At 43.8% G+C, this 27,732-nt stretch overlaps 1 protein-coding gene across 2 annotated transcripts in view; it reads left to right on the plus strand.

Annotated features, from left to right (window-relative positions):
- GATAD2B (GATA zinc finger domain containing 2B) overlaps window positions 1–27,732 on the plus strand; it is an 89,594-nt gene continuing 61,862 nt past the window's right edge. The window contains exon 1 of one of the 2 annotated variants that reach the window (XM_047840067.1): window positions 1–236. The gene's annotated coding sequence lies outside the window, so the exon portion shown is untranslated. Of the gene's footprint in view, window positions 237–1,206; window positions 1,869–27,732 lie in introns of those variants that run through there. The other variant, XM_047840068.1, reaches the window with a different exon arrangement.

Below are 27,732 nucleotides of genomic sequence, written 5' to 3' on the forward strand. Positions count from 1 at the left end.
TGTGTGGTGCCGCCGCCGGTGCAGCCGCCGCCGCCGCCGCCGCCGCCGCTGCCCCCGTCTGTACCGCAGTGTCTGCTCCGCCCGCCCGCCCCGGGCCGGCCCGCCCCCCTCCCCCGCCCCCGCCCCCGGTCCCGTCGGCGGGGCCCGGAACCCGCTGTGCCGTCGCCTCCCTTTTTCGACGCCTCCGCCGCCGCCTGAGGAGGCGAGCTCGCCGGGAGTTACACCGCCACCGCCAGGTGAGGAGCTTTGGCCTAGGCCCGCCTGGCCGCCCGCCCGCCCGGGGGCGGTGAGCAGCGAGGACGGCAGGGAGCCGGGAGGAGGAGGAGGAGGAGGAGGAGGCGGCGGCGGCGGCGGCGGCGGCGGCGGCGGAGGTGGGGGAAGGGAAAGGTGGAGGGCGGGGGAGGGGAAGCGCCCGCGAGCCGACGCCCGCCCGCGCGCCCCCGCCTCGCGTCCCCCTCCCCCGCCCGGCCCCGCGCGCCCCCGCCTCGCGCTCCCCTCACCTCGTCCCCTCCCCCGCCCGCGCGCGCGCGCCCCGGCCGTTCCCTTCGGCCTCGCGCGCCCCCGCCTCGCGTCCCTCCGTTCCTTCTGCTTTTACTCTCTCTCCCCTCCCGCGCGCCCCGTTTCCCCCGCCATCCCCGCTTCCACTCCCGGCCTCCCGCCCGCCATGCGTCCCCTCCGCTCCTCTCTAGCGCCCCCCCCCCACCCTCTCCGCCCCCGGGGGCGCCCTCGGGGCGTGGGGGCCGCTCCCCGCGCGCAGGGCCGGGTCTCCTGGCCGCCGGGGCCCCCGGGGGGTCCGCAGGGTGCGGGCGGCGCGAGGGTTTTTCTTTATGTAGGTGAAGGGCTCGGCAGCGCGGAACCTGGCCCCTTTATTCCGTCGCCCTCCCGCCGGGGAAGGGAATTGTCCCCGCCCGTGTGGGCGCTTCTCTTCTGAGCTGAGTAGCGACTCAGCTGCCCCTGACCCCGCGGGGCTCCCGGGACGCCCTGCGCGTGCATCCCAGCTCGGCGCCTGGGGGTCGTCGGGACTGGGACCGGCCCTCCCCTAGCCACTCCGGGACCTAGCGTCCTTTCTGCCGCCCCGCCCGCGGCTGCCCCGAGGAGCGAGCCCCGCTGTGGGCGCCCTGCGCCAGCCCGGGACAGCCTTCCCCTCCGTGAAGGCTTGCTCGCCTCTTCGCACTCTTTCCAGACACAAGGTGTTAGCGCCCAGGGCTGGCGCCGCGGTGGGGACAGAGGCCCTGATGGCGGGTGGGTGGCATGTGCGTGTTCGCCGAGCCAGCTCTCAGCCTTTTTTTTTTTGCTGCTGTCATCCGGAGAACCGGGAGTTTTCTCGTTTCCGATGCGTGGTGGTGCGGAGGGCTTTTGTGTGCGCGTGGGCGAGCCGGGGGACGCTTACTATGTTTCGGCGAAGGGGAGGCCACACTGCAGCGCGAGCTCTGGGTAGCAGCAGCTGGGGCAAAGCGGTGTGCACAGATCCGCGGGGAAGAGCTGGTGCTTTTGAGTGTCTGAAACATTTTTATCTCTAAGAATTTAGTTTTGGGTAGACAGTGCGTGCGTGTGATACAAAGTGAATTCTTCCCTTCCGCCGGTGCTTCTTCGCAGTCCTCCTCCCCGTCCACTGATGTCCCATTGTTTTCTGGCAGCAGCAGTGGTGTCTGTGTGTTGGAGGCTAACCTGTTGGGGTGTTGAGTGCTGACTCCGCTGCTTTCTCTGTGCTGCCCTGACCTGCACGCTTCCTGGAAGTCTCCTTCACGTGCTTGGTGCCGGAGCCCCGCGGATAGAGTACCGTTCTGGAGTACCATTCCCGTGCGCGCCGCGCCGGGTGAAGGAGGCTGCCTCTGGGGCTGCTGCAGGTGGTGCTGTGGAGGGCTCCGGTACGTGTGCAAGGAGGGCCCCCCCGTCTGTGCCGCTCCTTTGGTGACCGACACCTAGTCACCGCTTGGGGATGGGCTGGGCCCAGCGTCCTCTTTCCTTGGGCGTCCTGAGCGGGTAGGTTGCCCGAGTACCGACGCGGTAGCGCTGTCTTCCGTTTGTAGAGGAGCGAGGGTTCTAGCCTAGCGGCCGAGGTAGTCAGCGTGGTGAGGAGCGCAGCAGACGGCTGTTGACCAGTAGGAATCAGAACCCAGACCTGCAGGCTGAGTGACCCAGTTTGAGAAGCGGTGAGGCCCCTGGACTTCTGTCCTGTTTATTCCTTGCTTGACCACATGTCCCTGAAGTGACAGGGACCCGTAGCTGGCAGCAGCATCCGTCTTTACCACACTGTGGTCTGCCTCCCCTGACGGTGTGACGGCTGTTAACTTCCTGTTTAGAGGCGGCTCGCAAAGGGTCTGAATAGAGGCTGCCTTCACACCCTTGTTTAGGGTCGGTGTTGACCAGGTTCCCTCATCAGCCCTTTACATCTGCGTTCTGGCGGTGACTTTCACTGCTGTGTTAGCATAAATCAGGCCACGGGGTTGGGGAGGGAAGAAGTGAAGATTTTCTCTGAACTTCATAGTCCCAGAGTTCATTGAAGTGCTGCTTGTCTCACCCCCTTTCCCCTTCCTCCTTTCCTTTTTCCCATTCTTCCTTTCTTTAATGGTGGTGGTTGGTTTTTTGTTTTTTTGGTTTTTTGGACAGATGTTTCTAACCCGCTACACCCTTCCTCCCCGCCGGTTGGGCCTGGTCAGACCTTCAGGTTGGTTGGAATTTGGTTACAGACCTGCAGCATGTGGGGTGGGGTCAGTGTGTCAGTAGTATTGTCCTCCTGATCTTAGGCTGGGTCCTCCGGATTCATCCTGGCTTTAAGGAGTGTGTTGTATGTAAACCAGGCCTCTTGTTTCAGTTTACCGTTCCCTCCTTCCTCACCTTCCCCACCCACCAGGCTGGAGGTGCGCGTGTAGGGGAGCAGCAGTTGTTTCGGGACTTTGGAGTATATTCCATGTTAGCCAACCCACTGGGACAAGCATGCTGACAAGCAGCCCTCTGCACTCAGAATGCTCGTGTTGCTGGGCTCATTGAGAAAAGCCAAGCCAACTTTGATTGATTAACACAACTGCTAGAGAAAGTGTAAGGTTTGGGCCATAACTCGGACGAAGGAATTTTCTTTCCCAGACCGTTTGCAGTATTGAACGGCATCATAACACATCAAGGTCCGGTAGTCAGGCATTTTCTGAAGCAGTTTGGAGGGGAGGGAAGAAGAAAAAAAAAAAAAAAAAAAGACACACCCAGATTGACTATAAATCTAGCCCTGGCGTAAAGCTGTCCACCTCTTGCTCAGGAAAAATCCAACCTATCAGACAATGCCACACAAAGTTGCAGTTCGCCTGCATTGGCTAAGCTTGGGAAAAGATGCATGAGGAAGTTCAGTTTTTGTTGAAAAGGGCTGGCTTTTGGGGGGAGAGCTTCTCTTAGCTGTGCTGTTTAGTTTATCCTCAGTATTCTATTTCTGCGATACTTTCTGCAGATCTTGGTGGCTCCAGAGTCCATAGAGCAGAGACCCCTGTATTCAGGTGGTAATGATGAAAGCATTGGAGGATAGATCTGATTTGAAATGCCTCCTTTTCATGTTGCATCTTTTACTCTCTTGCGGATGTATGAAATATTCCTGTGTAGTTTTTTGAGTTCATTCAGTTGGAGAGCAGTGACCCAGGGTGGTCAAAGAGCTTAGCCCATCTTTTACACTTCTTAGCTGGTGTCTCCCTCAAATCCTTTCATCTTTGTCTTAACGTTGCCATTAACTGGCAAGAAGCTATCAAGAGTTTTGGGTTATTGTACCAAAAGCAACAGGTGAATAAGAACACATATTTTGTTACTTTTGAGGTGTGAGACTGGTCAAATTCCAGACCTCAAAGAGCTCTAGTAATTGCAGAAGCAGCTTTGACAACACGTGAATTTAATTGTTACTAACCAGTAAACTATTGACAAAAAATGACAACACTTCCACATTCCTGAGCCATTTTCTCCTTGATTTTCACAGGTAATATAAAAACATACACATTTTGAAAATAATTCAAGTTATCATTACTTGAATCTGAAAGTCGTGCTTTAAACCTCTTGATGAAAAGTTTCTTGATGTTGTCTCATTTTGGGGGAAGGTGGAATTTGTAATCTCCCCAGATGTAGGCTGGAATGTCAGTAGGATTTAGATTAGACATGAGGATTAATAAGTACCCGTTATAGTTGTGAGGGATTAGAAATGTTAACTGGAGAGTTTGTGCATTTCTTACCTAGAAGTTATTTCCGAAGTAGCTTTTTGAGAGTATTTAAATTCAGACTTCCTGGGAGGAAGGTTGTGGGACTAGTAACTGGCAGGTGGGCCTAGTAGAACACTGGTATAGAGAATCTAGAAATCCTGGGTCAAATCCTAGTTTTAACATTTGTTAGCTACGTGACCTTGAAGAATGCTTCTAATTTTTTCCCCCATCTCACCTGCTCTTACAAGGCTCCTAATTTTTAAATTCTCGTATTCCTCAGTAAAAGTCTGTCCTTACAGTGGCCATCAAGATCTTAAATGATCTGCGGTTCCCTGCCCCTTCTCTGCTGACCTGTCCCTCTCCCTGTTGCTTACTCAGTTCCAGCTGCCTTGACTTGTTACTTAAATACATTAGTTACATTCTGTATCTTAGGATTTTGGCACTAGCTCTTCCTGCCAGTGGGAAATAGTTTTTCCTACAGAGATAATACAAATGACTAATTTCCTCAACTTTAAGTTTATGTTTAAATATGTCACCTTTTCAGTGAGGTCTTATCCTACCTCTTAAAATTGCACCTTCACCACCCCTCACCCCTAATTCTTCCATGCTCTATTTTTGTTTTTTATTTTTTACAAAAACTTTTAATATTTATTTATTTTTGAGAGAGACAGAACATGAGCTGGGGTGGGGCAGGGAGAGAGGGAGACATAGAATCTGAAGCAGGCTCCAGGCTCTGAGCTGTCAGCACAGAGCCCGACGCAGGGCTCGAACTCATGAACTGTGAGATCATGACCTGAGCCGAAGTCGGATGCTTAACCAACTGAGCCACCTAGGCACCCCTCTATTTTTGTTCTTTATAGCACTTATAACTTTATAACGCATTTGTTACATTTATTGCTTTTTTAAAAAGTTTATTTAAGTGATTTCTATAGCAAAGTGGGGCTCAAACTCACGACCCTGAGATCAAGAGTCACATGCTCCCTCTGACTGAGCAAGCCAGGGCCAGGTGCCCCACCCACCCCTTTCTTTTTTTTTTTTTTTTTTTTTTTTTTTTTTTTTTTTTTTTTACATTTATTGCTTACTGTTTCCCTTCCTATGATACAAGGTCCATGAAAGCATGGATTTATTTTGGTATTTTAATGCCTAATACAGTGCTTGATACATAGTTAATAAATATTTGTTGATCAAATGAGACTCATAACTGTTTTCCTAATCTCACAGTTGTTTATAACAAACGTACGAAATGTGATTAGCATAATATGGGATTTTAAAGTGTGAACTTCGAAGCATCATACAAATAATGATAAAATTACTGCCTTCCCATTGAAATGATAAATAACACTTGATTATTCAAAAAAAACCTTCATGTGTTCATATACATTATCGCATCTCTCTTAAAGTCTAGCCTCTTGTTTCTGGTGTTCTACTCTGTGCTAGGCTCCTCTGCCTCTGATTTCCATCCGTACCTCACACCCGGCGTGTTCATTGTCGGCTCCCCTTCTGTGTCACCTAAGCCAGCAATGGGTTGTCCAGTTCTCTCTTACTCATTATTTTCTAAATATTTCTGAATCAGTATCTCTTTCTCTATTTCCATTGCTGGTCTACTTTGGGCCTACAACTCTCATTTGGAAGATCGCCATGATCTCTTTGCTTTTAGTTTTGTTCCCTTTTAAACTCTCAATCATATTGTATTCAGAATGGCTTAACACAGAGATCTGATTATTCTCTTGGTCTTTCTCGAAAGTATTCAATAGTTTCCACTTGTGTAAAGGTGCAATTTAAACCTTTCATAGTATTCGGGCCCTGGAATCTTGGCCCTTGCCGTTCTGTCCAGCCTTGCATCTCTCCCTTACGGTTTGTACGTGAGCAGATACAGTTCTTCTGGTTCCTAGATCAGCTTCCAGGTCCCACCTCAAATGCTACTTTGTGGGAAGCCTTCCCTGACTTTCCCAGAGAGACTTAGATACGCTTTCTTCTTTGATCTCACTCTATAAATATTGCTTGTCTCCCCTCCGTGGTCTGTAAACAGCCTCAAAAACACCACGTCTTTCTACTGTTGTGTCTCCAGTGCCTAGCACGGCGCCCGTCACCTAAAAGATTCTAAAAATAGGAATATGAGAAAATGCCGCATACATTTAGAAGGTATCCCTTTTGTTATATTCTGGGGCAGAAGGACAGAGTTGGGAGTCCTGGCTCTGCTAGTTATCGTCTGTGTGACCTTGGTTTGGTCATTTGTAACCTTCAGGCCATAGTTTCCTCACCTCAGAAATGGGGATCGGAGAGCTGCTGTACACCCCAGAAATCCAGAGATTTCTGTCAGATGAGACCATACATAAAGGTGCTTAATAAGCTGTGAGACACTGCACACTTTTTACTGGTTATGTGCTCTCCTCATAACTCCTTTTTCTCGTTCATATTCTTTTTATCACTGAAGACGGAAAGACCCTTCTACGACAGGAGTTCTGTTCGCAGCTGTTTTCATCTGTAGGTGTGGCGTACTCCTGTTTCTCGTCTTAAATGTGACAGATTTAAATCTGCCCCAGTATCCCAGTGAACAGAAAAGGTCGCAAAATCCTGGGAAGTTTATACCGCTCAAGGAGTGTCTCAGTCATGGATTCTGTAATTTTTTTCTCAGATTTTTTTGGGTTGGATTTTTGCAACTTTTAGAATTTAAAAGAATTTTTTAAATGTAAGCTCTTTTTTCAAGCACTTTCTTTGTGTACAGGCTTTGTACTATTTTAATTCAGATGGTAACTCTGTGAGGGAGATATTGTAACCATTTTATAGATGAGAAAACCCAGTTTCCAGAGATGTTGTCATTTTGCTGGAATCCGTATTTGGACAACTCTGCCTGACCCCGAAAGTTGTGATCTTACCATTCTCCTAACATTTCTCACAGAGTTTTCTTTTGCTCTAAAAACAAAAGCAAAAGCAAAAACAAAACAAAAAATAGAATAGCATCTATCGGTCTTATGTGAAAAAAGTTCTGTGGTCATACAGTGTTTTGAAAAATTTGGGGTTACGTTAAGTTAAGGCACATTTCCTCCCAGCATGACTTCTCAGAGCCTTGCGTGTCTAAATACACGTTGTACGTCGGGAGTGGTAAAAGAATGGCTAAAGTATGCAAAGGCTCTCACGACTCCTTGACCATGAAAGAGCTTCTTAAGGTATTAGTGATCTCAGTGCTTGGAGAGTACTGTGCTTTGCCATTCTGCTTTCCTCTTTGAGGTGAAAGTTTTCTAAGGGTTGTCACTCTGGAATGAGGGAATTGATTGCTTTTGTGTGCTGGTTTTCCAGAGAATTAGAATGGTGACATTAAGCTAGATATTTTTTAGAAATTTCACTGGTATGGAGGCTGCCATTCCCCCCACCCCCCCACCCCCATGAGTCCTCCAAGGCGAGTGGCACCATTCATCCAGCTTGGCCTCACTTTCAGTGAACTCGCAGGGGGATGCTGCCCCCACCACCTTCGATCTCATGTGCTAGACGCAGGAGAGGAAGGTTGCAGTCTTGTAAGTGAACAGAAACCTGTGAGCCAAGAGCAAGAAGCCCTTCCTTTCTGTGAAGACGTCGCTGTCATACTAAGGAATCTGCAAAGCCCATCTGTCTTTCTCTCCTGTGAGGCATGCAGACCGACCTGGGGATCAGAGGACAGAAAGAGTAAAACCTTTGGTTTTTCAGTCCTTTGAAGGTGATATGTTTGTCTTGAAATTAAAACAAAACCGAGAAATTTGTCCTTACATCGTTTAAAGGCATAAAGGTTACCTGAATGGTGCGGACTCCTGAATTTCAAACTTTTATCTCCTACTTTGAGCTGCCAGTGAAAAGTATTGAAAATGTTTCCCCTGTAGGATAACATTAGTTGGATGGAGGAGCTGTTTTCTAATCGTTCTTTAACATATTTTATATGGCTAGGCTGATGCATTGCTATCAGAAAGATGGAAACAGTTGATCTTGTGAATTCCTTAGTGCCCTGGACAGGTTGGCTAGAAGACTGTGTATTAGATTCTATGAAAATTTGATGTGAGTGTCCTGACACTCTTGACATATACTAGATTTTGGCTTGTAAGTGTCCATTAGTAAATTAGTATGTTTCTCTGATGCTGTTTTGTTTGTTTTATTTCCAAGTAATAAAAAATGCTCTGTTCCTTAGCTGAGTGCTTTATATATTTGAAAGGCTTGGTTTAAAAAAAAAAAAACAAAACTTTTTTAAAGTTTCTTTATTTTGAGGGGCGCCTGGGTGGCGCAGTCGGTTAAGCGTCCGACTTCAACCAGGTCACGATCTCCCGGTCCGTGAGTTCGAGCCCCACGTCAGGCTCTGGGCTGATGGCTCGGAGCCTGGAGCCTGTTTCCGATTCTGTGTCTCCCTCTCTCTCTGCCCCTCCCCCGTTCATGCTCTGTCTCTCTCTGTCCCAAAAATAAACGTTGAAAAAAAAAAAATTAAAAAAAAAAAAGAAAAAAAAAAGTTTCTTTATTTTGAGAGAGAGCAAGCAGGGGAGGGCCAGAGTGGGGAGAGAGAGAGGGAGGGAGGGAGAGAGAATCCCAAGCAGGCTCTGCACTGTCATCACAGAGCCTGATTCAGGGCTTGATCCCATGAACCTTGAGATCATGACTTGAGCGAAACCAAGAGTGGGACACTTAACCAACCGAGCCACCCATGTGGCCCTGAAGTTTTGGTTTTTTAGAGTATTTTAAATCCAGGTATTTTGTGCCAAACAAATAGGAACTAGAATAATGGTTTCTGATTATACTAAGACTCAATACGAAGTTTTCATTAGCCTTCATTTTTAACTCTTCACTTTCTGCTTAGCATGCTATTTCCCATCTAAATTCTGTATAGTGCATCAGTATTGACTGAAAGGTTTCAAGGAATATGGGTGACTGGAAAAGGGTTTTTTTTTTTTTTTTTTTTTTTTAATGGTTATTTATTTTTGAGAGAGAGAGAGGGCAGACTACAAGCGGGGTTGGGGCAGAGAGAGAGGGAGAGACAGAATCTGAAGCAGGCTCTGGGCTCTGAGCTGTCAGCACAGAGCCCAATGTGGGGCTCGAATTCAAGAACTGTGAGATCATGACTTGAGCCCAAGTTGGATACTCAACCGACTGAGCCACCCAGGCACCCCTGGAAAAAGATTTTTTACAGCTGTGTTTTGCAGTGGACAGAAACATCTTAAAAATAACAAGTGCATCTTTGAAAAATCTTGAGGATTCAAGGGAATAAGACCTTTCTAGCCTAAATAGGGATGTAAAAATTTATTTGAAGTATAATGAGTTACTACAGTTCATGAGTAGTTATGAGTTGATTGTTGCGTGACTATTGCATCAAGATATCAAGGCTTTGATATCTATCTGGTATTAAATTGTTGGCTCCCAGTTCTGTCATATACAGAGTGGTGGATGTCACAGAAGTGTATAACCAAGGTTAGAATCTGGGCAGTTTTCATTTCCAGATGAAACCTGGTATTCTGGCTGGCCGAATACGATGACGTTCACAGGAGGGAATAAAATACAATTTGATAAAATTGTATCAAAAATAAAATGTTAGGGGCGCCTGGGTAGCTCAGTTGGTTAAGCATCTGACTTCTGCTCAGGTTATGATCTCATGTTTTGTGAGTTGGAGCCCCACGTCAGGCTCTGCTGACAGCTCCAATTCTGTGCCTCCCTCTCTCTCTGCCCCTCCCCTGCTCATGTGCGCCCTCATGCTCTGTCTCAAAAAATGAACATTAAAAAAATTTTTTTTTAATAAAACGTTAGGGGCCTGGATGGCGCAGTTGGTTAAGTTTCCGCTCTTGATTTTGGCTCAGGTCATGATCTCATGGTTTGTGAGTTCGAGCCCTGCATCCAGGCTCCACGCTGTCAGTGTGGAACCTGCTTGGGATTTTCTCTTCTCTTCCCCCCCCCCCCCCCTTCTCTCTCTCCCTCTCTGTCAAGGTAAATAAATAAACTTAAAATAAGATTTTAAGGGTCCCTGGGGGGCTCAGTCGGTTAAGTGTCCGACTGCGGCTCAGGTCATGATCTCTCGGCTCGTGAGTTCAAGCCTGCATCTGGTTCTGTGCTGACAGCTCAGAGCCTGGAGCCTGCTTCGGATTCTGTCTCCCTCTCTCTCTGCCCCTCCCCTGCTCATGCTCACTCGCTCGCTCTCTCTCAAAAATAAACATTAAAAAATAAAATTTTAAGGTGTCTGTAGTTCCTTTGATTCTGCCATCTTCTGGATTCAGTTGGGTTGAGGGTGTGAAAAGGACTGTATAAGGGGTACTGTTATGGTTCAAAAAATTATTGTAGGAGAATGGTGAAATGTTTTAGTCATTGTTTTATAGCTATATAGATTAACTGAAGAAGCCTTTGGACGTGGGTGTTTCAATTCTGTTGTTACTGGAGCTGCTTAGTGCATATCAGTGTGCTGTCTAGACTGGGCCCCGTTAGCTTTTGCTTGTTATTCTGAAAACCTTTGGTGTTGTGTCCCCCTTCCCCAACCCCCCATCCCTGAACCAACCATTCTCCGTGTTGTGCATAAATTGAATTCAGGTGTCTGGATATGAGAACACAGTCTAGTATTGCTACTACTCTTAGTGGAGATTTTTCACTTAATTACTTCAAAGCTTGCTTTCTTTGGTTAAACTAGAATAACTTTTGGACATGGTAATGATTAAAAGTATAGCTCCACAGTCAAAGTCCTGGGTTCACATTTCTACTCCACCATTTACTGGTAGTTGTAAGATCTTTTACTTACCTTTTCTGTACTGTGCAGATAGTAATTATTCAGTAAATGTTAGACATTCTTTTAAAAGATAATGGTGAATTTGCCACATAGTTTGTGGTCAAATATACATAAATTCACCATTTTAAGCATTTTTAAGTACACAGTTCAGTGTCATTAAGTACATTCTCGTTGTCATGCAACCATTACCACTATCCATCTCCAGACTTTTTCAGCTTCCCGTACTGAAATTCCCATACCTATGAAAAAATAACTCGCTATTATCCCTCCCCTGACCAGCTCCTTACAACCATTCTGCTTTGTCTCTATACATTCTACTGCTTTAGGTACCTCATGTAAGTGGAGTCATACAATATTTGTCCTATCGTGTCTGGCTCATTTTGCTTGGATGATGTTTTCGAGGTTCATCCGTATCTTGTAGTGTGTGTCAGAATTTCATTCCTTTTTAAGGCTAAATATATATCCCATTTTATGTATATATCACATTTTATCTTTTTATCTGTCAGTGGATACTTGGGCTATTTCTACCTTTGGGCTGTTGTGTATAATGCTGCTGTGAACACGGGTGTGCAGATATTTGTTTGAGTCCTTGCTTTCAAATCTTTGGGGGTATATACCCAGAGTTGGAATTGGTGGATCATGTAATTTTTCAAGGAACCATCATAACTATTTTCTGCAGTGACTGTACCATTTACATTCCCACCAGCAATGCACAAGGAGTCCAACATCCTTACCAACACTTTATTTTCTGCTTTTAAAAAAATTTTTTTAAATGTTTATTTTGAATTTTTTGAAGTTTATTTAATTTGAGAGAGAGTGCACATGTGGGAGGGGCAGAGAGAGAGCGCGAGCGAGCGCGGGACAGGGAATTTCAAGCAGGAGCACAGAAATCGACGCAGTACTGGAACTCAGGAACTGTGAGGTCATGACCTGAGCCAAAACCAAGAGTCGCACACTTAACCGACTGAGCCACCCAGGAGCCCCCTATTTATTTATTTTGAGAGAGAGAGCGTGCATGCACAGGGAAGGGGCAGAGAGAGAGAATCCCAAGCAGGCTCTGAACTCGGAACCATGAGATCATGACCTGAGCCAGTATCAAGAGTCAACTAGCTTAGGGGCACCTGGGTGGCTCAGTTGGTTGAGTGTCCGACTTCGCTCAGGTCATGATCTTGCAGTTCATGAGTTCAAGCCCTGCATCGGGCTCTGTGCTGACAGCTCAGAGCCTGGAGCCTGCTTCCAATTCTGTGTGTCTCTCTGCCCCCCTCCCACTTGCACTCTCTCTCTCAAAAATAAACATTAAAAAAAAAATTTTTTTTTTAAGTCAACCAGCTGAGCCACCCAGGCACCCCTTCTGTTGGTTATTTCTATAAAAGCCTTCCAAATTGGTGTGAAATGGTATCTTGCTTTTTTGGTGTTGTAATAAGAGTTTTTTCCCTGTGTGTGTGTGTGTGTGTGTGTGTGTGTGTGTGTGTGTATAATTCTTTAAATGAAAATTTTAAGGGTGAAATATTTTCATGGATATCAGAGCAATTTCAACCAGGAAAGAATATTTGAGTTTATGGCTGTGTACCTTTCCTGTTGCCGACAAGTCTTGATCTTTGAGGACTTTCATTGCTTTTATTCTCTTCACATTGAATATACATAATTTGAGTATTACTTACGAGGTTATTAAACTTAATTTAGGAGGGGTGCCTGGCTGGCTCAGTCCATAGAGTATGCGACTCTTGATCTTGGGGTTGTGAGTTCAGGCCCCATGTTGGGTGTAGAGGTTACTTGAAAATAAAATCTTAAAAAAAAGAAATTTAGGAATGTTGACTACCTAGTTTGTGAAATAAGATTATGTCAGAAAATCCAAAGCTCTGATCAGTGATGTGGGGTTATTCTTCCAGTTCATGGAATATAGATCCCAGGTGTTTTTCCCTATCCTAGATTTTTTCAGTCTAGGAAAATGACAGTTAATCACTCTGATAAAGAGAAAACTTGGTTTTCTTCTCTTGTTCTACCTGTCAGAGCTTTGTAACCACTTAAGTCCACTGGTTGTGGAGAACTAAAATACCCTGACCATTTGTATATTCATAGAATGTTTGTTGCACACCTACTATGGGAAAGACATATGTAGGTGTTGTAGAGTGTAAGTATAGAGATAAATGAGATAGAGATAAATGACACAACCTCAGTCTTGAAGACGATGTATAGCCCAGAAGAGAATATGTGTCTTAAAATAACTATACTACTTGACACAGTGTATGTATAAATTAAGTAACAGCATATTAGGACCAAGTGCCTTTTAAGTAGGAATAGTGCCTTTATTCAGCAGTTTTTACAATTCAGGTGTAAGTATGAGACAGGCTTACCAAATCCTGAGTATACTACTTTCAAAATCTCTCAATGTTTGCCCCAGTTGCTTAGTTTTAGCTATTGTGATTGCTTGCCCATATTCATTTAATACCTTGGATATGCTTTTAATGATGACTGACAACTTACTGAGCTTTTCTATGTGCCAGGCACTATTCTGAGCACTTCACCTTAATTAACTTGTCTAATCTTTGCAATATTCTAAAGGTAGATGCTGTTATCATTCCCATTTTACAAATGAAAACAAGTCCTGGAGAAGTTCAGTGACTTGCCTGTAGCCACGGACCTGTAAGCACAAGAGCTGGGATAAGGGGTCGGAAAGTCTGACCAGAGGGACGCCTGCTGGCTCAGCTGGTTAAGATTTGACTCTTGATCTTGGCTCAGGTCATGATCTAACAGTTTGTGGGATCCAGCCCTGTGTGGGGCTCTGCACTGATAGTGTAGAGCCTGCTTGGGATTCTCTCTCTTTCTTTCTTTCTTTCTCGGCCCCTCCCCCACTTGTGTGCTTTCTCTCTCTCTCTTTCTCAAAAATAAATAAACGTTAAAAAAATGTTAATAAACGGTGGGTTTTTTGTTGTTGTTGTTGTTTTGTTTTGTTTTTTTTTTTTGAGAGAGAAAGAGAGAGCGCGCGCGCAGGTAGGGGCAGAGAGAGAGGGAGATGCAGAATCCAAAACAACTCCAGACTGAGCTGTCAGCACAGGGCTCGATGCCGGGCTCAAACCCATGAACTGTGAGATCATGACCTGAGCCGCAGTCGGACTCTTAACTGACTGAACCACCCAGGCACCCCAAAATAATTAAACATTAAAAGAAAAAGAAGGTCTGACTCTTAAGCTCAAACTCTTGCACATTATGCTGTACTCTTCTACGTGTGTGTGCGCTTGCATAGGTATATAGATGATACACATGTGTGTGTCATTGTTTAGTGTCTGTAATACTTCATTGTGTGGCTATGCCTTAATTTACTTAATCTCTTTCCTCTGAGGGACAATTAGGATGTTTCCAGTGTGTGTATGCATGTATGTGTTTTGTCATAACCAGGGTTCCACTGAAACATCTTACATACGTCTTTGTACATTATAGTGTATCTGTAAGTAAAATTTCTAGAAATGTAATTTTTGGATCAAGGGTATACATATTTAATATTTTGTTAGATATTATTAAATTACTCTCCAAAAACGTGTACCAGTTTACATTCATACCAACAGGCTGTGAGAGTTTCTAAAACCACCCAGTTTTATAAATTTTTTTTTTTCAACGTTTATTTATTTTTGGGACAGAGAGAGACAGAGCATGAACGGGGGAGGGGCCGAGAGAGAGGGAGACACAGAATCGGAAACAGGCTCCAGGCTCTGAGCCATCAGCCCAGAGCCCGACGCGGGGCTCGAACTCACGGACCGCGAGATCGTGACCTGGCTGAAGTCGGACACTTAACCGACTGCGCCACCCAGGCGCCCCTAAAACCACCCAGTTTTAAATTTGACGGAAGTAGTGTGGCTGGACAGTGATGAGAATTGTCTTCAAGTATCTTTGGGAACACTATGTACTTTATTAGCATTTCTTTTCTTAAAAGCAGATATCTTTGAGTTTTGATTGTTGGCCACGTGACTGTAACCAATTGTTGGAAAGAGGAGTAGGCATTTAAAAGAAAAATTTGGGGGGCGCCTGGGTGGCGCAGTCGGTTAAGCGTCCGACTTCAGCCAGGTCACGATCTCGCGGTCCGGGAGTTCGAGCCCCGCGTCAGGTTCTGGGCTGATGGCTCAGAGCCTGGAGCCTGCTTCCGATTCTGTGTCTCCCTCTCTCTCTGCCCCTCCCCCGTTCATGCTCTGTCTCTCTCTGTCCCAAAAATAAATAAAAACGTTAAAAAAAAAAAAAAAAAAAGAAAAGAAAAATTTGGGGGGCTCCTGGGTGGCTCAGTTGGTTACATGTTGCGTCTGATTTCATGGTTTGTGAGATCGAGACCCTGGTGTTGGGCTCTGTGCTGACAGTGTAGAGTCTGCTTGAGATTCTTTCTCTTTCAAAATAAAAATACTTAAAAAAAAAGAAAAAATTTTCATGTTTGGAATGTGCCTCACCCCTGTCAGTTGTCAAAATCTAAATGTAAAAGTTTTGCTACAGTCATCTCTTGTCACCACAGTCTTTTTAGATCAGAACAGCTCCAGGAGTAAGGAGCACGTACAGTTCCCAGTCACTGACTGCTCACGTGGAAACCCCTACTGGAGTTCTGGCTGAACTCCCAATAGGCAGAGGCAGAGAGTTAAGCACTCCTCTGTCGGGAGGGTCATGCTGTTTTCAGGAGATGGGTAAGACCAAACGTCTTGTATAACTTAGATTTCCTTTTGACTAGTTTTCCTGCCTGTGGGTCATTTATTTGTCTTCCTCATTCTGTTTCTATGCATTTAGCGTGAAGGCAATTTGTTTTATTTAATAGCTTTATTTTATTTTATTTTATTTTATTTTATTTTATTTTTTTAGTGAACTTAGAACTTATTAGTAGGCATTAATAGGGTTAGAATAGAGGGGTTAACTTTGGTGGTACCACAGTCCCACATTCTTTATTTTATCCTATATTCAGAGCCTGCTGTACAGAGTAAAATGAAACAAACTTAGTTTTCATAAACATCCTTAGGGAATAATAGGATATTTGAGTAATTCAGGGCCATGAGATATTCAAAGTTACCATCTCCCTTGATTAAAAAAACATTGGAGACTTTCATTAATTATTGTTGGTGGTATTCTCTTGCTTAATTCCTATTCAAGAAGTCTGTTATCTTAGGGGTGTCTGGGTGGCTCAGTCAGTTGAGTGTCCCAACTACCACTCAGGTCATGATCTCAAGGTTCGTGGGTTTGAGCCCCGCGTCAGGCTCTGGGCTGACAGCTCAGAGCCTGGAGCCTGCTTCGGATTCTGTGTCTCCCTCTCTCTCTGCCCCTCCTCTGCGTGTGTGCGTGCTCTCTTTCTCTCTCTCTCTCTCAAAAATAAATATTTTAAAAAATTGAAACAAAAAAAGTCTGTTATTTTAAAATACTTCCAAGGAGCAGAGCTTGTCTTCTGGGCCAGCTAATATCAATTCTATCCGTCTCTCTCTGTTTTTTTTTTAAGATTTTATTTTTAAGTAATCTTTGTACCCAACATGGGCTCAAACCCACAACCCCAACATCAAGATCACAGCCCTACCAATTGAGCCAGCCAGGCGCCCCTATTATCAGTTCTCTTAAGGTTTGGATTATTGAGATCTTTCCTTTTGCTGATTGACCAAAAGATTTATATACACTATTTATCTTTATCTTCCCTTCTGCCTGACACTGGTTTTTGGAAATGAAAAGGAAAAGCAACTGGAATCAATTGTCTTATCAGTACCGACCTATTTGTGGCATAAGCTTCAATGAAGGCAACTGCAGAGGAGTTTCTAATTTTAGAATGTTGAAAGCTTAACACTTTTGATAGTTGGGCTGAGATTTATTCCTGGAGGGTTTTTTTTTTTTTTTAAGTTTGTTTGTTTGTTTATTTATTTATTTATTTTTAGAGAGAGAGCGAGCGAGAAAGAGAAGCCCAAGCAGGCTCTGCACCACCAGCGCAGAGCCTGATGTGGGGCTCAAACTCACGAATGGTTAAATGACCCAAGCTGAAATCAAGAGTCAGATGCTTAACTGACTGAGCCATCCAGGCACCCTCTTTAAACCTTAAGGGAAGGGAAAATTTTTCTCATCCATTTACTTAAATTGGTAGCCTTCTCCCCCTGCCCCCACCCCACCCTCAACACTCTGCATTTTTTTGGATAAAATTAGCTTATGGGCACTTTGGAGACTTCACTTGGGAAAAGGGGATAATATCAATAAAGGGAAAGTGCTAGTGTTCATCAGAGTAAACTCTGTGGAGGTAAGAACTATGCCTTATCCACGGTTGTAGCCCTTGCACCTAGAACAGTACCTGCCATATGATGTATGATTAATTTGTTGTGTGAATAGGAAATTGAAAATTTAAATTGTGGTATACTCATAATTGGCATTTTTTTTTTAAAGGTTATTATTTTGAGAGAGGGAGTGAGAGCATGAGTGGAAGAGAAGCAGCAGGGACGGGGGGCGATGGGGGGGTAGAGAATCCTAAGCAGGCTCCGTTCTTTCAGCACGGAGCCCATCCTGGGGCTAGAACTCACGAACTGTGAGATCATGACCTGAGCCAAAAATCAAGAGTCGGACACTTAACTGAGTGAGCCACCAAAGTGCCCCTCGTAATTGGCATTTTGTATACTATTTAAATGAATAATCTAGTTACGTGTATCAACTTGGATAAATATCAAAAGTAATATTTAAAAAAATGAGTTGATGTAATACCATATATAATACCATAAAAACTTTTAAACTTGACAAACAACACAGTATTTCTTCTTCTTTTTTTTTTAAGTAACCTCTGTGCCCAATGTGAGGCTCAAACTCATGACCCAGAGATCAAGAGTCGCATGCTCTACTGACTGAGCCAGCCAGGCACCCTGTATTTATCATATAGATATACCTGCATACATAAAATAAAAGTATTAAGAAAAAGCATGGCAATGATAAATACTAAATTCAGTATAGTAGTTACCTGTGAGGAAAAGAGAGGAAAATAGGATTGGAATAGTTAAGTCAGAGAGCTTCAGTGTTTTTGTGATGTTTTATTTCTTTTTTTTTTTTTTCCAACTTTTTTTTTTTTTTTTTTTGTAGGGGGGACAGAGAGAGACAGAGCATGAACGGGGGAGGGGCAGAGAGAGAGGGAGACACAGAATCGGAAACAGGCTCCAGGCTCTGAGCCATCAGCCCAGAGCCCAATGCGGGGCTCGAACTCACGGAGCGCGAGATTGTGACCTGGCTGAAGTCGGACGCTTAACCGACTGTGCCACCCAGGCGCCCCTGTGATGTTTTATTTCTTAAGTTAGGTGATAAGTAAATGGTTGTTAGAATATTCTCTATACTTTTTTGTAAATTTGAAATGTTTAATAAAAATAAATGAGAGGGGTGCCTGGCTGGCTCCTTTGGCAGAGCATATGACTCTCGATTTCAGGGCTGTGAGTTTGAGCCCCATGTTGGCTGCAGATATTACTTAAAAATAAGTAAAGGGGCACCTGGGTGGCTCAGTTGGTTAAGGGCCTGACTTCGGCTCAGGTCATGATCTCATGGTTCACGGGTTCGAGCCCCACATCGGGCTCTGTGCTGACAGCTCGGAGCCCGGATCCTGCTTTGGATTGTCTGCTCTCTCTACCCTGCTGCCTCTCGCACTCTGTGTGTGTGTGTGTGTGTGTGTGTGTGTGTGTGTGTCTCTAAAATAAATACACATTAAAAAAAATTTTTTTTAAATAATGAGTAAATGAAAGCATATAGATCAGGAGTCAGCAAACTAAGGGCTAGTAAACTTTGCTTGCTGCATGAGCTAAGAAGTATGAATGGTTTTACAAAGTTATAAATGGTTGAAAAAGGTCAAAAATATATTTTACTATATGCAAAAATTATATAAAATTCAGATTTTGGTGTCCATAAATAAGGTTTCATTGGAAATAACCATACTTTTTACATATTGTCTATGGCTGCTTTCACACTGCTCCAGTGTCACAGTTAGTAGTCACAACAAAGATGATGTCCACAAAGACTTAAATATTTACTATCTGGCCCTTTATAGAAAAGGCTAATCTGTGGTGTAGATGAATTCCAGTCCCAGATTAATGGTGGTATAACTGGACAAATAAGCTATTATTTGGTAAATGTTTGTAATAGGTTTAAGGTAGTTATCCCGAGATTGTGTTCTTTGAAAGAACATTTTATTCAGAGGAAAATCAATCAGCCAGGAATTGACTTTCATGGAAGTTTCAAAATGTCTACCCAGGAGTAATCTCATTTTGTTGGATGAATCCAAATCCGATGCCCTTTCCCCTTTGACTCCCTCTTTAACTTGCTTGTTATTAAAGTTCCTGATTCTAGTTTAATCTTGGATATTTGACAAGTTTGTTGCTGTTGCTGTTTTTTAGTAGGCTCCATACCCAGCGTGGAGCTCGAACTCACGACCTTGACATTAAGAGTCACACACTCCACCAACTGAGCCAGCCAGGTGCCCTGATACTTGACAGTTTTAAATACCTACCAGAGCTGCATGATTTGGAATTGGTGTTTTGGTAGCTCATTATTTCTTGTTTCCAACAACTTTTAGCAAACCAGCAGTGTTTTAGAGGAATATAGTATTTGAATATGCAAACATACAGTCACTGAAGTAAGGGCAACTTTTTTGTAATCCTTTTAGTTTTAAGATGTATTAAACTCTGGCCAAGCTTTGGAAACTTTATGGCAGAAGTAGTGATTTGAATCCATTACAATATAGTTGGTACTTTTTAAATACATAGTGCTGGGTCCCTAAAGAAGAAATTTTTCTTTAAAAAAAAATTTTTTTTTTAACGTTTATTTATTTTTGAGACCGAGAGAGACAGAGTATGAATGGGGCAGGGGCAGAGAGAGAGGGAGACACAGAATTGGAAGCAGGCTCCAGGCTCTGAGCCATCAGCCCAGAGCCCGACGCGGGGCTCGAACTCACAGACCGTGAGATCGTGACCTGAGCTGAAGTCGGACGCTTAACCGACTGAGCCACCCAGGCGCCCCAAGAAGAAATTTTTCTTAAGCAGACTTCTGCTTCAGAGTGACATGATGATTATTTGTAGAAAAATATTGATTTACTCAGTATTTCCTTGAAAAGCACTAATCTTACCCTTGCACACCATTGGGTGGTTTGAAACAGCACCAAAAGTCAAGTAACCCTGTTTCAGGTAAGTGTTGTTGTTTTGTTGTTGTCGTTCACGTTCTCTCCAGGTTGCATAAGATTATTCTGCTCTCATCATATTAGAAGAAATGGACAAGGGAAAAATCAGATGATTTGAGTGCTCTTCAGTTTTCTTCCTTATGGAAAGTGGGTTTTTTTTTATGTTTATTTATTTATTTTGAGGGAGAGGGTGTGCATGCGCATGAGTTGGGGAACCAGCAGAGAGAGAGGGAGAGAGAGAATCTCAAGCAGGCTCCGAGCTGTCAGTGCAGAGCCTGACGACATGGAGCTCGATCCCATGAGCTGAACCATGATATCATGACCTGAGCAAAACTAGGAGCCAGATGCTCAACCCAGCTGAGCCACTCAGGTGCTCCTAAAAAGTATTTTTAAGGGGCGCCTGGTGGCGCAGTCGGTTAAGCGTCCGACTTCAGCCAGGTCACGATCTCGCGGTCCGTGAGTTCGAGCCCCGCGTCAGGCTCTGGGCTGACGGCTCGGAGCCAGGAGCCTGTTTCCGATTCTGTGTCTCCCTCTCTCTTTGCCCCTCCCCCGTTCATGCTCTGTGTCTCTCTGTCCCAAAAATAAATAAACGTTGAAAAAAAATTAAAAAAAAAAAAGTATTTTTAAGAGATACTACTTTAGTTTTCAAAGCTATAGCTGCAGACTTTTTTAATTAATCCAAAAGAGATCTTAATAAAATTGTAATATAAAACTATAAAAAATAGTGAAACATAAAATGTCTAGAGTGATGACTCTTTTTTCCTAAGAAATCTATGGATGTATATGTAGAACATATAAGGAAGATCCTCTAAACTCCTTTGTAGTTAATATTTGAGTCAATATTGGAAATTGCTTTCTTTTTTTTTTTTTTAATTTTTTTTTTTAATGTTTATTTCTGAGAGAGAGAGACAGAGTGTAAGCAGGGGAGGGACAGAGAAAGATGGAGACACAGAATCTGAAGCAGGCTCCAGGCTCTGAGCTGTCAGCACAGAGCCTGATTTGGGGCTCGAACTCACAGACCACGAGATCATAACCTGAGCTGAAGTTGGACGCCCAACTGACTGAGCCACCCTGGTGCCCCAAGGAAATTGCTTTCTTGGTCTGAAAATTTTCCTGTCAACAGAAATACCTACAAGTCATTCTGTGTTTTGTTTTGTTTGGTCCCTCCTGCTTTCCTTTTTTGATTCAGATTATCTTACTGCTCTAAGTGGAGTAGAGAATCTAGTTCTTGTTGAATGGTGTTCTTGCTTGGGAACAGGCAACTGTCTTGATATTAGGAGCCATTATGTTTCATGACTGATCTCATGCAGACTTCTTTAATGCTAGAGATTGTCTTGTTAGAGGGATTTTTTTTTAATTTTTTTTTTTTTTGTACATTTATTCATTTTTGAAAGAGACAGAGCACAAGTAGGGGCAGGGCGTGGTGGAGCGGGGGAGAGACACAAAATCTGAAGCAGGCTCCAGGCTCTGAGCTGTCAGCACAGAGCCCGATGTGGGGCTTGAACTCACGAACCATGAGATCATGACCTGAGCCGAAGTCAGATGCTCAACCGACAGCCACCCAGGCACCCCTAAAGGGATTTTTGAAGAGCCTTTCTTAACTTCCAGAGTCAAAGGTACGAAAGTCTTGGTGAAAAGGATATGTGACCCCTGACCTCAGATGTGTTATCAATCTTAGAAATTTTCTTAGGTAAAAAGGAATAGGTAGCTTTTGCTGTGTGGCTAAGGGAAGGACCTGGATACTGTCAGCTGTCTTGAATTTAAGGGTAAATCATGTCATCAAGAAACATTTAGTGACTTCTCTTCCTGCCCCTCAGATGCCTTGGTTCTGTACCTCTTGCACCTGATTTCTCACAGCATTGAGGCAAGGAAATACTACCAGTCTCTTGTTAATCTTGTTTTTCTTTTTGTCATATTTTTTGGGTGATCTTCTCCCCCTCCAGATGTAATATACAAGTAGAAAAAGCTTTAGGGGCGCCTGGGTGGGTTCAGTCGGTTAAGCGTCCAACTTCGGCTCAGGTCATGATCTCACAGCTCAGCTCGTGGGTTGGAGCCCTGCGTCGGGCTCTGTGCTGACAGCTCAGAGCCTGGAGCCTGCTTCAGATTCTGCATCTCCCTCTTTCTACCCCTCCTGCTCACGCTGTCTCTCTCTCCTTCAAAAATAAATACACATTTTAAAAAATATTTAAAAAAGAAAAAGCTTTAAAAGATGACCACCTAAATGGAGGTCTGGAAGATTACCTCCACCCACAAGTCTTTTTCATGCTCCCTCCTAGCCTTTATCCTTCTTTCCCCACCCCCAAAGCTAGCCACTGTTCTGACTTCCTCTGCTAGTATTGTCCTACTTCGGGGTTGAGACTATTGGTAATAATAGCCACAGACCTCCTTGCGGTTAAAATCCTTTTGGTGGTGTTAAATATAATGGTTTTCAACTGGGAGTATTTAGCCCCCCAGGGGACATTTAGCTGTGTATGGGGACATTTCTGGTCCTCAAAACGGGTGATGGTTGTTACTGACATCTGGTATGTGGAGGCTGGAGGTGCTGCTACTGTCCTACAGTGCACAGGACAGTTTCCCACAACAAAGGATTATCTGGCCCAGAGTGTCCATAGTACTAAAGTTGAGAAAGCCTGTTCTAATAGCTAGTGCCTACTGAAGTTATTGTGGCCGTGAGTGGTACATTAGGTTGTTGAAAATCTGTTTTGCTTTTGAAACTTTTGTCATTAATCGAAAATCTTTGTAGGAGAAAACATATTTATTTACAGGGAACTCTTGAGTGTAAATTTCTTAAGGTAAATATTGACTACATGAAAAAATGATAAATCTCTTTCTTGATCATGTAAGATACCAGATCCTACCAACAGTCCCAGGTCTTTGTCTCCGTGTTGAAGAAAAGTGATACCTTTTGTCCTAAAGGCTCCATGTGCTTGTTAATGCTGATAGGCAAATCTCAGCTAATAGACTGCCAGCAGCAACCCCCTAGGTGAAATCCAGACCAGGCAAGTTGTCGCCTTTGGACTGGGTTTAGGTGCAGTTTCATCATACTTAATCTAACACTACTGTGTGAATATGTTCTGCCCTCGTTTCAGTAAAAAAAGATTCTTTGCAGGTATAGTGGATGAAATATACATCTAATCCTAGGCCAATTTTGATGTCTAGATTCTTATTTTTACATATTGCTATACATAGTTAACTATACAGTTCAAACCCCCCATTGGAATATTTCATCTATGAGTTTTGAATTTAAACTTCTCGACCATTTGTAGGGGTGCCTGGGTGGCTCAATCGGTTAAGCGTCCGACTTCGGCTCAAGTCATGATCTTGCAGTCCGTGAGTTCGAGCCCCGCGTCGGGCTCTGTGCTGACAGCTCAGAGCCTGGAGCCTGTTTCAGATTCTGTGTCTCCCTCTCTCTCTGACCCTCCCCCGTTCATGCTCTGTTTCTCTCTGTCTCAAAAATAAATCAACGTTAAAAAAAAAATTTTAAACTTATCTACCATTTACAAGTTAATTGCCTAAGCAGATATGTGTTAGTGTAACCCTGTATAGTATTACAATGCTAGATGAGTAATGTTTCTTTGACCCTGAAAGATCCTTTAATTTATCAGCATATTTAGTATTTGGTCAAGGAAATAGTTCTTCTAGATGTCTGATCTGTAGCCTTTAGGGCATCTTCACTAGTGTTCTGTGAACCACATGTCCCCTGGGGAGTGCATCTGGATGGGCCTGGGAACTCTGTCCCTTCCTTTCATTGTGCATGTATGTCTTTTAGAAATTATGTTAAGTTCAATCAGTATGTTTATTTTAAAGTTTATTTAAGCTTTGGTTAGGTAGTATATGCACATGATGCAGTACTCACAGTTGGAAAAAGAATTTCAGTAAAAAAGTGTATCTCCTTCTCTGGAGGTGGAACTTACCTGTTTGTTGCTATCTTTCAATAGATAAGGTGGACATTATAAACTTAAAAAGACTTTTCTGTCTCCCCTTTTTATTTATTTATTTGTTTGTTTATTTATTTATTTATTTATTAAAACAATTTTCTTAGGGGCGCCTGGGTGGCTCAGTCGGTTAAGCGGCCGACTTCGGCTCGGGTCACGATCTCGCGGTCCGTGAGTTCGAGCCCCGCGTCGGGCTCTGGGCTGATGGCTCAGAGCCTGGAGCCTGTTTCAGATTCTGTGTCTCCCTCTCTCTGACCCTGCCCCATTCATGCTCTGTCTCTCTCTGTCTCAAAAATAAATAAACGTTAAAAAAAAAATCTTAAAAAAATTTTTTTTAATGGTTATTTAGTTTTTGAGAGACAGAGTTGAGCTGGAAAGGGCAGACAGAGAGGGAGACACAGAATCTGAGCTGTCAGCACAGAGCCTGACACAGGGCTTGAACTCACAAACTATGAAATCATGACTTGAGCCAAAGTTGGATGCTTAACCAACTGAGCCATTCAGGTGCCCCTACCCCCCCCCCCTTAACCTTTTTTATTCTGAAGAATTTAAGATACACACTTAAATAAAGGGTATAGAATAGTTCACTTCTGTGTCCCTACCACCAAACTGCAAAAATGTCAACATTTTGCCATTCTTTAAAAAAAATTTTTTTTTAATGTTTATTTTTGAGAGACAGCAAGAGACAGAGCAAGAGCAGGGGAGGGGCAGAGAGAGAGGGAGACACAGAATCCCACGCAGGTTCCCGGCTCTGAGCTGTCAGCACAGAGCCTGACACCGAGCTTGAACTCACAAACTGCAAGATCATGACCTGAGCTGAAGTCGGACGCTTAACTGACTGAGCCACACAGACGCCCCAGCATTTTGCTATTCTTTACAGTTAATTTCAGTGTTGAAAATGTAGAGAAAATATTTTGAAGGCATGTAAAATTTAATAACACGAAGGTTTATTTTAACACTTAACTTTTGGTAACATCTACACCCAGCATGGCGCTTGAATTCGTGACCCTGAGGTCAAGAGTCACAGCTATATTGACTGAGCCAGCCAGGTGCCCCATGAAAGTTTATTTTAAATTTGATAGTCACACATATACCACTTTTGTGTTTCCTGATCTTTCCTTTTGTATTGGCCTCCATTTTTCTCATTAGTGTAATATGAGGAGATAATTGTGTGGTCATCCTGAAAGTTTGGGAACTGATACCTCCTGAGTCTACTGAGACTATCATAGAAATCTGAGTGAAGTGCATTCTGAGCTTGCCCAGTCAGGGCAGTAGGATGGACAGACTCTCCATCTTCAATCATCAGTAGTTAGTTAGATCATGCTCTAGCATAGAGCATTATTGATCTTAGGGAATCCAGGGTGATAGCTACTGAAACGTGGAGGGTAGACTTAAAAGTTTATGGAGGTTATTGACTGTGTAGCTGTAATAATTTTCTTATCTTGGTTTCTCTTTTTCCTTCCTGTTTGGAGACTCTTAAAGTCAGAGATTGAGTGGAACATCAGCTTATAGAAGGTAGGTGGCTTTTGGTTTTGTTTTGGCATTGTTTGTGACATCAGGGAATGATAAAGACGAGAGCAGTGTTCCCAACAAAAGTGAAAGATGAGAAGCTTATTGGAGAGTAAAATATCTGAAGCTCCAAGTGAAGCTGTTCCTAGTCTGGGAGCCTCTACCCTTGGAAAGGTAAACGGGGGGGGGGGGGGGGGGGACACTGGTGAATATTTAGTAACAGAAAGAAAGTCAAGTCAAAAAGTAGAATCTAAGTGCTTAGAAAATCTGTGGCAAAACATCATTAATAAGACTATTAAATCATGGCTTTGTGGCATGTGGCACTTAGTTGTGGCACTTAGTTGATGACCGGTGTTAGCACATTGAGATGTCTAGGTTGAGTTTTTCATTGTTGGATAAATTCATTTATTCTGATAGTTTTTTGGTGGCATCTTTAGGGTTTTCTACATATAGTATCATGTCACCTTCAAATAGTGAAAGTTTTCCTTTTTCCTTTTTTTTTTTTTTTTAATTTTTTAAATGTTTATTTATTCCTGAGTGAGTGAGCCACAGAGCATGAATGGGGGAGGGACAGAGAAGAGGGACACACAGAATCCGAAGCAGGCTCCAGGCTCTGAGCTGTCAGCACGGAGCCCAACGCAGACTCAAACCCATGAACCCCAAAATCATGACCTGAGCCAAAGTCAGATGCTTAACCAACTGAGCCACCCAGGTGCCCCACTCCTTCCTTTTGAGTTTGGATGTCTTTTACTTATTTTTCTTGCCTAATTGCTGTGGCTAGGACTTCCAACACATATGTTGAATAAAAGTGGTGAGAGTGGGTATCCTTGTCTTGTTCCTCTTTGAGGAAAAGCTTTTAGCTTTTTACCACTGAACATGATATTAGCTATGGGTTTGTCATATATGGCCCTTAATGTGTTGAGGTGTGTTCCTTCTAAACCTGCTTTGTTGAGATTTGTTTTCTTAAGATTTTATTTGGGGGGCACCTGGGTGTGTCCGTCTGTTAAGGGTCTGACTCTTGATTTCAGCTCAAGTCATGATCATTTTGTGAAATGAAGTTTGTGAGATCAAGCCCTGCACTGGGCTCTGCACTGGCAGCGCAGAGCTTGCTTGGGATTCTCTCTCTCTCTCTCTCTCTCTCTCTCTCTCTCTCTCTCTCCCTCCCTCCCTCCCTCCCCCTCCCTCCCTCCCTCCCTCCCTCCCTCTCTCTCTCTTCCCCTCCTTCCCCCCCTCCCCCCTCCCCCTCTCCTCCCTCCCCCTCTCCCCCCTCCCCCTCCCCCCCTCCCCCTCCCCCCTCCCCCCTCCCCCTTCCCCCTCCCTCCCTTCCTCCCCTCTTCTCCTGCTTGTGCATATGCTCTTGCTCTCTCTGAAAATAAGTATATAAACGTTTAAAAAAAAAAGATTTTACTTTTAGGTAATCTCTATACCCAGTGTGGGGCTCGAACTCACAACCCTGGGATTTTTTTTTTTTATCATAAATGGATGTTGAATTTTGTCAAATGTTTTTTCTGCATCTATTGAGACAGTCATTTAAAAAAAATTTTTTTTAGTGTTTATTCATTTTCTGAGAGATAGAGTGTGAGTGGGGGAGGGGCAGAGAGAGAGGAAGACTGAGAATCCTAAGCAGGCTCCACTGCTAGCACAGTGCCTGACATGAGGCTCGAACCCACTAAACCACAAGATAATGACCTGAGCTGAAACCAAGAGTCACTCAACCGACACTCAACCGACTGAGCCACCTAGGTGCTCCTGAACCTTTTTAATGTATTGTTGACTTTGATTTGCTAATATTTTGTTGAGAATTTTTGCATCTATATTCATCAGGGATATTGGCCTATAATTTTTGTGTATGTGTGGTATCTTTGTGTGGTTTTTGTATTATGTTAATGCTGGCCTTAAAAATGAGTTTGGAAGTGTTCCTTCCTCTTCAGTTTTTTGGAGTAATTTGAGAAAGGTAGATACTAAGTCTTTTTTTAACTGTTTGGCCGACTTCACCTATGAAGCCATTGTGCTGTGGACTTTTGTATTTTGGGAGTTTTTAAGTTATGGATTCAGTTTCCTTACTTGTACTTGATCTACTCAGATTTTCTGTTTCCTTGTGCTTCAGTCTTGGAAGGTTGTATGTTTCTAGGGATTTATCTGTTTCTTCTAGGTTATCCAGTTTGCTGGCATATCATTGTTCATAGTGGTCGCTTACGATCCTTTGTATTTCTGTGGTGTCATCTGTAACTTCTCTTTCATTTCTGATTTTATTTATTTTGGCCCTCTCTTTTTCTT

This window comes from Prionailurus viverrinus, chromosome F1, assembly GCF_022837055.1.
Source record: "Prionailurus viverrinus isolate Anna chromosome F1, UM_Priviv_1.0, whole genome shotgun sequence".
Lineage (NCBI taxonomy): Eukaryota > Metazoa > Chordata > Mammalia > Carnivora > Felidae > Prionailurus > Prionailurus viverrinus.